This window comes from Peromyscus maniculatus, chromosome 21 (genome assembly GCF_049852395.1).
Source record: "Peromyscus maniculatus bairdii isolate BWxNUB_F1_BW_parent chromosome 21, HU_Pman_BW_mat_3.1, whole genome shotgun sequence".
NCBI classification, from domain to species: Eukaryota; Metazoa; Chordata; class Mammalia; order Rodentia; family Cricetidae; genus Peromyscus; species Peromyscus maniculatus.
This window is the reverse complement of record NC_134872.1, coordinates 58,160,512-58,173,374: the sequence shown is the minus strand read 5'-3', so window position 1 is coordinate 58,173,374 and position 12,863 is coordinate 58,160,512.

Here is a 12,863-nt window from a genome sequence, read left to right as displayed (position 1 = left end):
AGGAAGGTTTTAGTTGCGATCACAGTTTCAGAGGTTATGAGTCCATGATATCAGGAAGTGGCAGGCATGGCAGAGGGAACAGCAGCTGAGCCCTCACATCTTGACTGTAAGCAGGAACTGAAAAAGCAAACTAGAAATTTCTCTAGTCTTTAAACTCTCACAGCCCAACTCCAGTTTCCAACTCCAGTGACACACTTCCTCCATCAAGGCCACACCTCCTAAGTCTCCCTAAATACCACCACCTACTGTCAATCAAGTATTCAAATAGACAAGACTGTGGGGAACATTTCTCACCCAAGCCACCACAATCATCATTATTTAATTTTCTGTCCTGAAACAGTTTGAATATAAAAATAAAGGCATTGAACTTGAAGCTGTCTTTAAAATTAAAAGATCATCCAAAAACAGTGGTCTCTCATAGAAAAGCAGAAATTAGGGTCCTCAGTTCATGAGAAGGGCCAGAGGTCATGTTTGCAAAGATAGAAAACATTACTGTAGGTGGAACATTATAGCACTAGGAAGAGGGCCTGACAATGAGGGCCTTCAAGGAACAGCTTGTTATGTGGACTTTGAAGCCACAGGAAAAAGCCTGGGTTTTGCTTTGAGAAATTACAGAAAGCTGAGGAGTAAATATAGGTGTTACTTTTCCAGTATAACATAAGATTTAAAATTCATACTTTTAAATGTTTTTTGAAACACTCAAGCCTCTATTTCAGAAACCAAGAATTTCCCCCACTATGTGTTAGTTTATTGTTGCTGTGAAAAACACGCCAGAGAGATGAGTCCACAGCAGGAAAGACAGGTTTTTCTTCACGGCGTCAGGGGCTTCACTCTCTGATCAGCCGGCTCCGTTGTTTAGGGGCTGAAATGAGGCTGAATATCAAGAGGGTGTGAAGAGAGCTGCTCAGGTCTGGACAACTGAGAAGCAGAAAAAAGGAACATTCCAGCCAGGGACAAGATGTGCTTTCAAAGGCATGGCCCCCTGACAACCTACTTCCTGTAGCTAGACCCCACTTCCCACAGTTCACCATCTTCCTATAGAATATTCACGTTGTCAGTCAATCAGTGCATTAATCTGTTGCCTAGGTTAGACCCCTTGTTACTCAGTAACATTTTAGGATTGGATCGTGTACTTGGGAACCAAGATTTCAATGCATGAGTCTCAGGGTAACACTTCGTATCTGAACCATGACAAGTTAGATGTGGTGGGTCCAATGAGAACGATCCCCATAGGCTCATATATTTGAATCCTTGGTCCCCGGTGGGTGGAACTGTTTGGAAGGATTAGGAGGTGTCCTTGTTGAAGAAGGTGTGTCATCGGAGATGGGAGTTGGAGCTTTCAGAAGCCCATGCCATTCCCAGTCTCTCTGATATTGTGTTGCCCTGCCCGCCGCCCTCTGCCTCATGCTTGTGGATCAGATGGAAGCTCTTGGTTACTACCCTAGCGCCATGCCTGCCTGCCTGCTTCTGTGCTGCTCCCCACCATGATGCTCATGGACTCTAACTCTCCGAAACTGTAAACTCCTTCCATGTGTTGGTCATGGTGTTTCATTACAGCAATAGGAGTCTCTCTTTCATACAGACTATCAAAGTTAAGCCCATTAAAGTATTTAATGAGTTCATTTGACAAAAAAAAAAGCCTTCCATAAATATGGCATCAACAAACCACAAAGTGATGTGGAATCCATGCAGTGATAATGAAGAAGAAACTTTATATTGTGTTTATGGAATCAAAACTACATATATATATATATATATATAGAGAGAGAGAGAGAGAGAGAGAGAGAGACAGAGACAGAGACAGAGAGAGACAGAGTCAATACAAATCAATATATATATATATATATATATATATATATATATATATGCATATATTCTTGGTTAAGGTGGAAGGTCACTGATTAGAAGGTCATTGGCAGTGTCTGACCAGTTAAGTACAAGTTATTGTGCTACTCACAACTCACACAGGACGTGGGTGACAAGCTACATTTCAATTACTTAACATGAAAATCATCGAGGTGCTGTGGTGCCACCGCAGCTTGACACATTCCCAAATAGCCATATAACTCTCACATGAAACGCAGAAACCAACTCCACTCAAGAAGCCAAGTAGCTCAATGACCAGTAGAAAATCTCGTTGCTTTAGTGTCTTTGCAGGAGAGTTGTATATTCACATGAATGCTTTTGTTTTTTCTACCTATTTGACTTCATTACTTGGATATATTCTGGGCATTTTGAATATAACTGCTTCCTGTAGAACTTTTTTTTATTAAATGATTTTATTTATGTTCCAGATTAGAAATAAATTACCCTGAATGTCAGGAAAACAGGATTCTAATTTAGTGTACTCCACAAGTTAGCTACATGGTAAGTCAGCATCTATGGAATGTCCAGAGAATGGCTAAGGTCGGATTCCCAATCTCAGTCATAGACACCTGGAGGCATCCCTTGCCCCCTTACATCTTACTGTTGTGATTCCCATCTCCTCCCCACTCAGGTTCTGATACCACAAATGTCTCCAGACATGGATAAATATCTGGTGTATCGAGTAAATTGGGCCTGTTTTAGAATGCCTGCTCCAGTTCAAAATAAGACATGAAAAGAAGAGGAAGGCTTGGGTAGAAGGGTTTTGGTGGGATTAGGAAGGGGCTAAAGGAGAAGGGGACCTTGATTTTTAAAGCATGTCTGTATTAAACTGTAGAAGAATAAATCAATAACTTTAATCAATTAAAAATTTGAAAGTCTGAATGGGAAAACTAGATAGTTAATCATATAACTCATTTTAAAAATCTAATGTCATGCCGGGCGGTGGTGGCGCACGCCTTTAATCCCAGCACTCAGGAGGCAGAGGCAGGCGGATCTCTGTGAGTTTGAGGCCAGCCTGGACTACCAAGTGAGTCCCAGGAAAGGCGCAAAGCTACACAGAGAAACCCTGTCTCGAAAAAAAAAAAAAAAAAAAAAAAAAAATCTAATGTCACTCAGGTGTGTGTGTACAGGATCATTATCATTATATACACACCCGCACTATCCTGGAATACATGCTGAAATTCTGGGTAGGAGGGAGAGGAGTCTTAAAAGAGAGTCTGGGAGTTTCTATCTATATGCCTTAGCCACCAGCTTATCCCCTACTGTACACCACAGGCAAAGCAAATACACTAAATAAAAATTAATGACAGGAATTTGAGGAACCCAAGGGCATCCCCATATGACCTTGAAGTACAACCTCACATTCAGATTCCTTGTGCTCATAACACAAATTACATGTCATTATTTTATAAATCAGTTAGGTATTCAGAATTATCTTCTTATGATGGATTCTTGTCAACAGGCTGGCGAAAATTCTTTACACAGGATTCGTCAGGATTGGAGAAAAAGATAAAAGGTTTCCCCCTCATGATTTGGGGTACCCAGTCCCCGGTCCCAATGGCTTCACAGCACACACACTGCTCCGGATTCTGTAGCAACCCCTCACTCTGTCCAGTGGGTTCCTGTAAACCAAGGAGGGCACGGGGTGCAGAACATAAAACAAAGAGATTTGGGAAAGTGAGGGTGAGAGAAAACACAAGAAAATAAAAAAGGCATGTTGAAGTAAAAGAGAGGAGAGGGAAAGGGGGTGGGTCTGGACGAGAGGAGGGGTTAGGAAAGACAAAATAGAGACGGCATCTACAGCACAATCCCTCTAGTGATGTTATCGTTATCTTGCCTGAACAGATAGATGTGCGAGGACTTGCTTCTATCCCTTATCTCCCATGAAAATGAAACAGATTTCTATCAGTCTCCTCAGAAATCCTGATAGAGTCTGACAGCAAATATGTACTGTTTCTGAGATGAGACTTTTCAATAATGTAATATATATATACATATATATTATATTATATATAGTATATATACATATCTGTAAAACTGGAGCTGGGAAAAGAAGAAGAGGGGAGATGTGCTTTCCTCTGGTTACCCTTGAACTTTGACATTGTTCTCTTCCAGTCCTGCTTCAGATCACACTGAAGTATGAAGAGCCCTGTCCCTGTAACCTCAGCCTGGAGCTGGCCAGCAGTCATCCCTACACCACACTCTGCACTATGGGCTCTTTCCTCTGAACAGCCCCTCACTGCTCTCACCTCCCCTCACTCCAGCTGTACTCAGTTTTCCTGCCTTCTCTTCTACATCTGCCCTGAACTCAGCATCCCTTTCTTGCAAAGGCTTCTGACATGTATGGTTCAAGGACAGAGTGTATTTGTCCCCAGCTGAACAAGCTCAGGCAGCCTGCAGTCCAGAGCAGGGAGTAGGCACTGTTTACCTCTGAACCATGGCCACGCAGTGTACAAGTCCCCATAGCAAACACCACCTTTCCCCGGGAAGGCAGCCACAGCCTGGAGCCCTGGGTAGGAAATCCCCTGTGAGAGGCTCTTCATGAGCCCTACAGAAAATGGTTCTTTTCATAAGTTCTGAGTCTCCTTCTTTCATAGCCATAAATGTCCACATTGCATCCTCTTTCTTGGCCTTCTGTACACAATTTGCTTGCTGCTACAAAGATACTTTTAGGGGGAAGTTCTTGTACTAATATAACTTCAACTCACCCCCAGAGCAAGCCCAGCGGCCTTGCAGTCTTCCATCTTCACAAAAAAAACTGAGCACACACAAATGTTTCTGTCTACCATCTTGTCCTTGTTAACAATGTGCTCCGTGAGCTTGAGCTAAAGCATAACAAAGATTGCGTCCTCCATTTTTCCTTCTTGAGCTCTGACCCTAAACTGAGCATGCTCAGAATGTGTTACTGTGTGTGCTGAAGAATATGCCCATACCTCAAGTGCTTTCCTACGTGAATATGCACAGGCTCGCCTACATAAAATCCCCACACTTCCTTTGTCTGAAGAAGACACTATGCTCCACTCACCTGCATCTGATAAGATATCTTTCTCACTCCTATTTGCTTGTGTTGGGGGTTTCTAGTCACCATGATGCAAACCTCCTGCATTCAGTTACAGAACTGAAATACAATCACAAGTATTCCTGCCATGTGCCTTAGAGCTCAGAGCTGCCTCTAATGGGTCTGTGCCCCCACCCATTCCCCCAGCCCTGTCCTCAGCATCCTCAGGAAGACTATTTTTCTACTTCCTAGCTGGGCTCTCCCTCTGAGATCAACATTAGGGTAAAATCCCCCAAACCAGGGAGTCCAGTGCTCTAGGCTCTGCCACCTGTCCTGAGAAGCCAAGACAAATGCTAAGAAACAGGGAAAGGAGCTTTACTGATGATGCGATACCAGAAAGCACAGAGGTCCGGTGATCTAAAATCTGTCTACAAACTATCTCAGTGTTACAGGGCAAGGACTGCAGATCTACATGACAGGTTTCTGGTAGTGTTGGTCTAGCTCAGCAGTTCTCAATGTGTGGGTCATGACCCCTTTGTGGTTTGAATGAACCTTTCACAGGAGTTGCCTAAGACCATCTGCAAATCAGATATTTACATTATGATTCATAACAGTAGCAAAGTTACAGTTATGGAGTAGCAAAGAAAATAATGCTATGGTTGGAGGTCACCACAACAAGAGGAACTGTATTGAAGGGTCGCAGCGTTAGGCAGCCTGAGAACCACTGCTATAGCTGATCTAGCCATCACCTCAGGATCTGCCACCGAGGGGGGTTTTGATGCCAACGAAGTCTCCAGTGCTTAGGCATTCGTTTCAGGCTTTTGTCTTAAGATGACCATCAGCTGGGTGGTAGTGGCGCATGCCTTTAATCCCAGCACTTGGGAGGCAGAGCCAGGCAGATCTCTGTGAGTTCAAGGCCAGCCTGGGCTACCAAGTGAGTTCCAGGAAAGGAGCAAAGCTACACAGAGAAACCCTGTCTCGAAAAATCAACCCCCCCCCCCCAAAAAAAGATGACCATCAGTTGGGTTTGTGGCTTCTGAAACCCAAAGAAACTATGGAGAAGAAAGATTCAGGAGAGCTCAGAAAGAGGGGAAGGAAATAAGATGGGCTCAGGAATAAAATCCACTTAGCCAGACCGATCCAAGGCTTTTTTCAGAGGCCCCATGAAAGGACAAAGGAGCCCAGCTCTGTGTCCTTGCTCAGGAGCCAACTTGGCAAGGCCAGTCTGGGGCTGAGGCATGGGCCTTGTAGGAATAAAGGTTCCAGTTCCTGGGAACTGGGCTTTTCCCCTCTGAAGAGACTGGAGTTATCAGTCCCAAGGCTGCCGTGTGCTCTGGGAGCTCTTGAGATAGCCTGTGTTCTCATTGTGCAGCATGGTTTGATTAGCCTCGCCCTGGCTGACTTTGTCCCATTGTGTGACAGTTTCTGCTGACTCGGTCCCACGTCGCCCCGGAAAGAGTATGTAAAGTGCTGTTTGCTTGGCATAGACAAAGCTTGTGCAAGACCTCCTGACCCCAGCTTTTATCTTCTTTATCCTCTATCTTCTCTATATTTCTCGTCCCCTGGCACCTCCACCTCCTGTCACTGAAGAAGGACCTGCTGGTCCAGGTCAGTCCCCCAGCTGCTGAGAAGAGAGTCACAATCTGTCGTGGTGTAGACACAGTGCTCCCCGTCTCTGGGCACAGTCAGAATCACTGCGTTTCCTGAGGTTTCACAGTAACAAGAGCGAGAATGCAAGCTGTCGGAATGACTGCTGGGTTGGTTTCAGGGTTCCGGTGGTGGTGGCTGGACATTTGTTTTGTTTTTGAAACAAGGTCTCAATATGCAGCTCTGGTTGTCCTGGAACTTGCTACGTAACCAAGCTGACCTTGGATTCACAGAGATTTGCCTGCCTCTGCCTCCCAAGTCCTGTGATTAAAGGCGTGCGCCACCATACCAGGATCAGCCTGGTTCGGAATCCCGACTCCATCTGTTAGTAGCTGCTTCACCCTTGTCGGATGGGATGTTAGAATCCAGTTGCTGGTCGGACTGCAGTACAGGCAGCAGCCATTCCCCTGTCGCAGCACAGGCAATGTCCCTCCCCCACTGAGGCATTATCTCTGAGTCCCTAGCTGAAAAGGGGTACTGGTGGCCACACATCCTGCTCCCTACCCCCTCCTTCCTATGTGCAGTGAAATTTCCCACACCATCAGAAAGGTGTCAGGAGAGACCTCCCATTTCTCTTTCCAGAGTCCTCCATGCTGTCTCTCTCTGGTGCTGAGACCTGAGCTCTCCTCAGAGCCCCATCACGCTGTTATCTATCTGTCCATAATGTTAATGTCTAAAACAAACTCCTTCCTCCTCAACAATCCATCTCAGTGACCTTCTCAGACCCCTTATCTGAGACCTTTTAACCCTTGACCTCTGTGCCTCAGGTCCCCCATGCCCAAAGCTGGTGTGAAATAAGGGTTAAATGAGTTAAAAGGAGCTTACAAGGGTGCCTTCCACAGAGTTAACCTTTGATAAGGGTTCTTCAGTAGAGTAACCAAAGGCCGGTGTTGTCTGCATTTCATCGACGAAGAAACTGAGGCTGGCAAGAATCATTTATGTCAGATCTAGAAGTGAAGTCCAGGTTTTCTGGGATGACTCGCTGTCTGTTTCATGTAGTGATAAGGAGAATAACACTGTTGTTTACAGATACTTGCCAAATGCCCACTGTGCTCAGCCTTCACACACACACAGTCCGTCATTTATTCCTCATAACCAACCAGGCAACTGCCTTAAAATAGTTCTTTGTTTTCAAGTTAACAGAAAAAAAAAAAAAAAAACTGCGTTTTCCCATGAAGTAGGTGTTGTTAACTCCATTTTAGAGCAGGAAAACTCGAGGCCAAGAAATCCAGAAGGCGCCGGGTGGTGGTGGTGGTGGCGGCGGCAGCGGCGGCGGCGGCGGCGGCGCATGCCCTTAACCCCAGCACTCGGGAGGCAGAGACAGGCGGATCTTTGTGAGTTCGAGGCCAGCCTGGGCTACAGAACAAGATCCAGGAAAGGCACAAAGCTACACAGAGAAACCCTGTCTCAGAAAAACAAAACAAAACAAACAACCAAAATCCAGAAGGCAAATACTTACTGCTGTGTCAGGGATGGGCATCCAGAACCTGGGGTGCCAACTATGTATATTCAGTGACCTCTCCAAAGCAACAGACCAGCTTGTTTTATAAACAGCCGGGAGCAGTCAGGACAAACTGGATGACATTTGTGAGCTCCTCAAAGACGGGAGTCCTTGCTATTATTGTGCCACACATCAAGACCCGCAATCAAGACCACCACAGAGCCGATATCCGATGCAAAACACACAGGGGTTTATTGACTACAAGCAAGCTGGGTTTGGTCCGTGTCCAACACTCCGACACAGCGGGTGGAGGAGGACGGCCCTGGCTCTCAGAATGAGGGGTTTTTAAAGGGAAAAACTGCAAGCAGGGTGGTACAAGCCTCTGGGTCATAGAATTGGGTGAGAATATGTAACCTTTGAATTTACTGGTTGGGGTCCAGAGGAATTTCCAACAACAACAGTTATCAGAAGGATACTTGGAGCCCGCAGATGTCCAAGGACATTTGGGACCAGCAGATGTTGTTTATCAAAACTACTCATTGGCCAGCCCACCCTGGTGGGGTCGTCTCAACCGCGACCTTGGCTGTTTATAATTTCTCTTGGAGCTGGTTTGAGGTTTTTACTGGAACTAACTTCAGCTTCTGACCAAGTGCCGTTTAAAATGGAGTTTTTCTGTACTATGGGGTTTATCTTGCTCTCTCACTATCATCCCTCACTTCTCCCTCTGCACCAGGCACTGGACGCCCGCAGGTGACCCACATCCTCCCATGCAAAGATCTGCAAGTCAGTTCCCAATGAGCTTAAGACGCCAGGCTCAGGAGAGGCAGATGCCAGGTGAGCACTTGGTAGCCAAGGCCAGGGCTGGGGCCAGCAGGATTATTCCACGGTGCTGAAGAGACAGAAGCCGTAGGTGCCAGAACGCAGAGGGACCCCGGTGTCTGGTCACACGGGCTTGTGATGGCCGTCGATTTTCAGGAAGAAAACAAACTCAAGACCAGAAGGCTGGCACTTCCCACGGGAGCAGCAGGTCCTAGCAGGGAGCCGCTCCTGCAAGGGCTGCAGTGGCTGCCTGCTTTGAGATCCCAGCTGAGGTCTGAGGGACCCAGCCCTTCAGCAGGCGCTGTCTGGACCATTCTGACTCTGACAAGCTCTCATGACCACACATGGTTGTGGCTGGCAGCCCAGGCAGACATGACTGTTTTGGCTTCTGTCTTTTCTATTTTTCCTCTATCACCAGGCAGGCACTCAAGGTCCTGGATCTCACAGCTCATCTGATTGGAGGTGGTGGCCAACCCATATGCCCTGGCAGTGCCCAGTGCTGCCCCCTGGTGGAAGAGCAAGGATAAAAACACCATCTAGGTCAGGAAGGAACAGATCAGGAAGGGGAGAGGGGAACTGTGTGGATTGTCTCAGAGACTTTAAAGAACTGTGCTGTGAGTCTCTCTGCTGTCCCCGTAGGTAAATGATTTCCTGTGACTTAAGGGGCAGCAAACACAACAGCCCTGACTCCCAGACGGACTTTGATGAGGGAGGCCGAGTTGTCTCTTCACCTCGGCTTCCCTTTGGCAGCCCCACAACCCTCACTGAGTTTAGAAGGCCCCTCATTTAGAGTTTTCCTGGAATTGGAGTGCGTGGGGGGGGTTAACTTGAGCAGACGGTAGTCACTCTTTTATTATTAGGTCAACATCAAAGAGATGTGAAAGTCATGGGCAAAACTTGGCATCAGGACCACCTGAGGAAAGCCAGGCAGGGCTCTACACGATCAGAAGATCTCAGGAGTGTTCAGAACTGCATTCTGATGAGTTTATGCTTAAGGAGGAATGCTGTGGAAGACAAATACGGCTCTCCCTCCTTTTAGCACCCTCCTCCACATATCTTCATTTGCTCCCTGAACACCCCACCCCCACCCCACAATCTGTGGGAAATAGAATTTTCTGAGGACTTCTTACATAATCCTGAACACTTGAGACCAGACTGTGATGTTGTCTTGAGGTTTTTTTCTTCAGCCCCTTTCCCCTTCATCAGAATGGATGCTGAGGACAGGAAATGTGTGACTGGGTCAAATTCTCTGCCAAAAGTCCCTGAGAGGTCACTGCATGAAGCTGTGAAGGTGAGGCCTGACTTGTGATGGAGACCTCGAGATGCGGGAAATGTCAGGCACAATGTGAAGCTGGCCCAAGAGAGGGCTTCCATGTGCTGTAGGTGGCAAAGGTTGGCAAGGAGAGGCTGCCAAAGGTTATTAGAGCCCAGGTGATGCCGCCACAAGCTCCATATGCCCGAGACGGCGACGTCAGTTCCGGAGTTTCCCCTGCTGGCTTTTGTGTTGTTGTAGTTCAGTCACTCCTCGCTGTCTGCCCATTCCTCTCTTGTGTAAAGAGCATCTTCAGTCTGTGCCAGGACGCAGTGGAAGTCTGTACTTACTTTTCACATGGACTTTTGCTTTTCACACATAAGAGCACACCGACCGAGTCTTAGAAGCAACTTTTGAAGAAGAATCTGCAATGTGTCCCCATGTCCCTATGTCCCGTCATCAAGTGCAGTACAGACTCTCAAGCTTCCCATGTCAGAGCTGCAGGAGAGATGATTACCGAGCCTTACCTCCAGGCTTCCAGAGTTATTGGATTAGGAGCAGGGTCCGAGAATCTGCTTTTCTAACAAACTCTCAAATGCTGCTGATTTGGGAGCCACACTTTGGACAATCATTCTGTATATTTAAGCCTAACTCTCCAAGAGGGCTTAGCTAGGTAACAAACAAGCAAATAAAAACTCCAAACTGTTCTGTTTCCATGTCAAAAGTTAAGGCCCACTCCTCAGAACAGTCACCAGACCTAGAGGAATGCCCTGGGTCATGGTGAGAGGTGACATCCAGTGAGCCTGGGAAGTGCTTCAATGCTGTAGGATGGTCTGTATGTCAAATTGCTCTGATTGTTCAATAAATAAAACACTAATTGGCCAGTGGCCAGGCAGGAAATAGGTGGGAAAAGGAGAGGAGAATTCTGGGAAGTGGAAGGCTGAGTGGAGGAGACACTGCCAGCCACCACCATGACAAGCAGCATGTGAAGATGCCAGTAAGCCACGAGCCATGTGGCAAGGTATAGATTTAAGGAAATGAATGAATTTAAGCTATAAGAACAGTTAGCAAGAAGCCTGCCATGGCCATACAGTTTGTAAGCAATATACGTCTCTGTGTTTACTTGGTTGGGTCTGAGCAGCTGTGGGACTGGCAGGTGACAAAGATTTGTCCTGACTGTAGGCAAGGCAGGAAAACTCTAGCTACACTTCAGAGTGAAGGGCATTTGAGAAGTAGAGAGCCTCTGTGATAAGCTCATAGACACCAAGGCTCCAACTGATACACAGCTGGTCTCAGACAAGCCTGTAAACATGACACAGGGGCTGCATGTGGGGAAATGGAATCTAAAACCTGTTGTTACCAGGAACTAAAGTCATGAGTATCCTAGCTCAAAGGCTTTTGTAGAGAGGATAAATAGCTTGATGGTAGCACACTGTATTGACACAAGGACTCGGTGTGTATTACATCAAGTATTACTTGGGCTTGAGGAGAACAGAGTTGCGGGGCAGAGTGAGTTCTATGCTTGAATCTATTCACTTTGAAGACCTCATATATAAAAGAAAATGTTCTCTAGGATACAGACAGTTCTGAAGAGTGTCATTGAAAAAGAAAGCATGAAAATATTGTTCTGAATCATGGAATTATGTCACTTTGTTTTACTGAATGTAGGAAAGTGTTTTTAATTAATCTATGATATTGCTATTCTCCCTTTATATCCTGTTTTGTTGTATACACATATATTAATAATATTTACAGTATTAGCACAGCAGTATGTGTTAATTTTAAAATAAGGTATAAACTAGATGTGGTTGTTCACATCTATATTTCAGCTCTTAGAAGGCTGAGGCGGAAAGGATTGCAGTGGCTTTGAGGCCAGCCTGGACTACATAGTGAATTCCAGGCCAACCTGGGCTACATAGTGAATTCCAGGCCAGCCTGGGCTACATAGTGAATTCCAGGTCAGCCTGGGCTACATAGTGAATTCCAGGCCAGCCTGGGTTACAGAGTGAGATTCTGTCTAAAAAACTAATTAAGTACTAATATTCTATATACTATATACACATATGTCCATTCAACATAGCTTTTCCTAAGGAGAAGTAGAGTAGCCACATGGACCAGAAAGGAAAGAATCAAGACTCTGTCTGCTTTTGTTTAATATCAGTAAGCCCCTTGAGATTTTACTTTTTAGAGATCAATGTCCCAAAAGCAGGGTCCACCTGGAAGACCTGAGACAAACTGAGCTTCTCAATGGTTGTTGAGGACCAGGCTTAGGACTCAGTAAGAATTAACTCAGGAAGTCTGTTGACCTGGTTCTCTCCCTCTCTCTATTTATTCCTGTACTCAATCTATGGAAACACCCATGGCTACATATCTAGAATCTTTCCTTTGGGATCTGCAATTCCAAAGTCATCTAAGGATTAGAATCAGGAAATGAGAGAAGTTGTGGGGCAGGGGAGGTAGAGAGAAATGTCTGTTTTCACTAACCTCTAACTAAACTTCATTTCCATCAGGAAAATAGACATCAAACCATAGCAGCTGTAGTATGTGTCTCTTATCATCGAGGGCCACCGCCAGTCCCATTACAGACACTTTAAAATACACTAGTAATTATGTGTAACTGTACTCTGAAGCTATGCTAGTAAGCATAATCCCAGATCTTTTGCCCTTTAGGAGATTCATAAGCTGAGCTTCCTTTGAAATCGTATGTAATTCATTTGGTGCATTTCTCTGGAATACCAAAGGTGCTGAGGCCACACTGACTTGTTCATCTCCATTGTTGTCAATCATGAATAGGAAGTCTGTCTTAGGGTTTCTATTGGTGTGAAGAGAAAGCATGACCA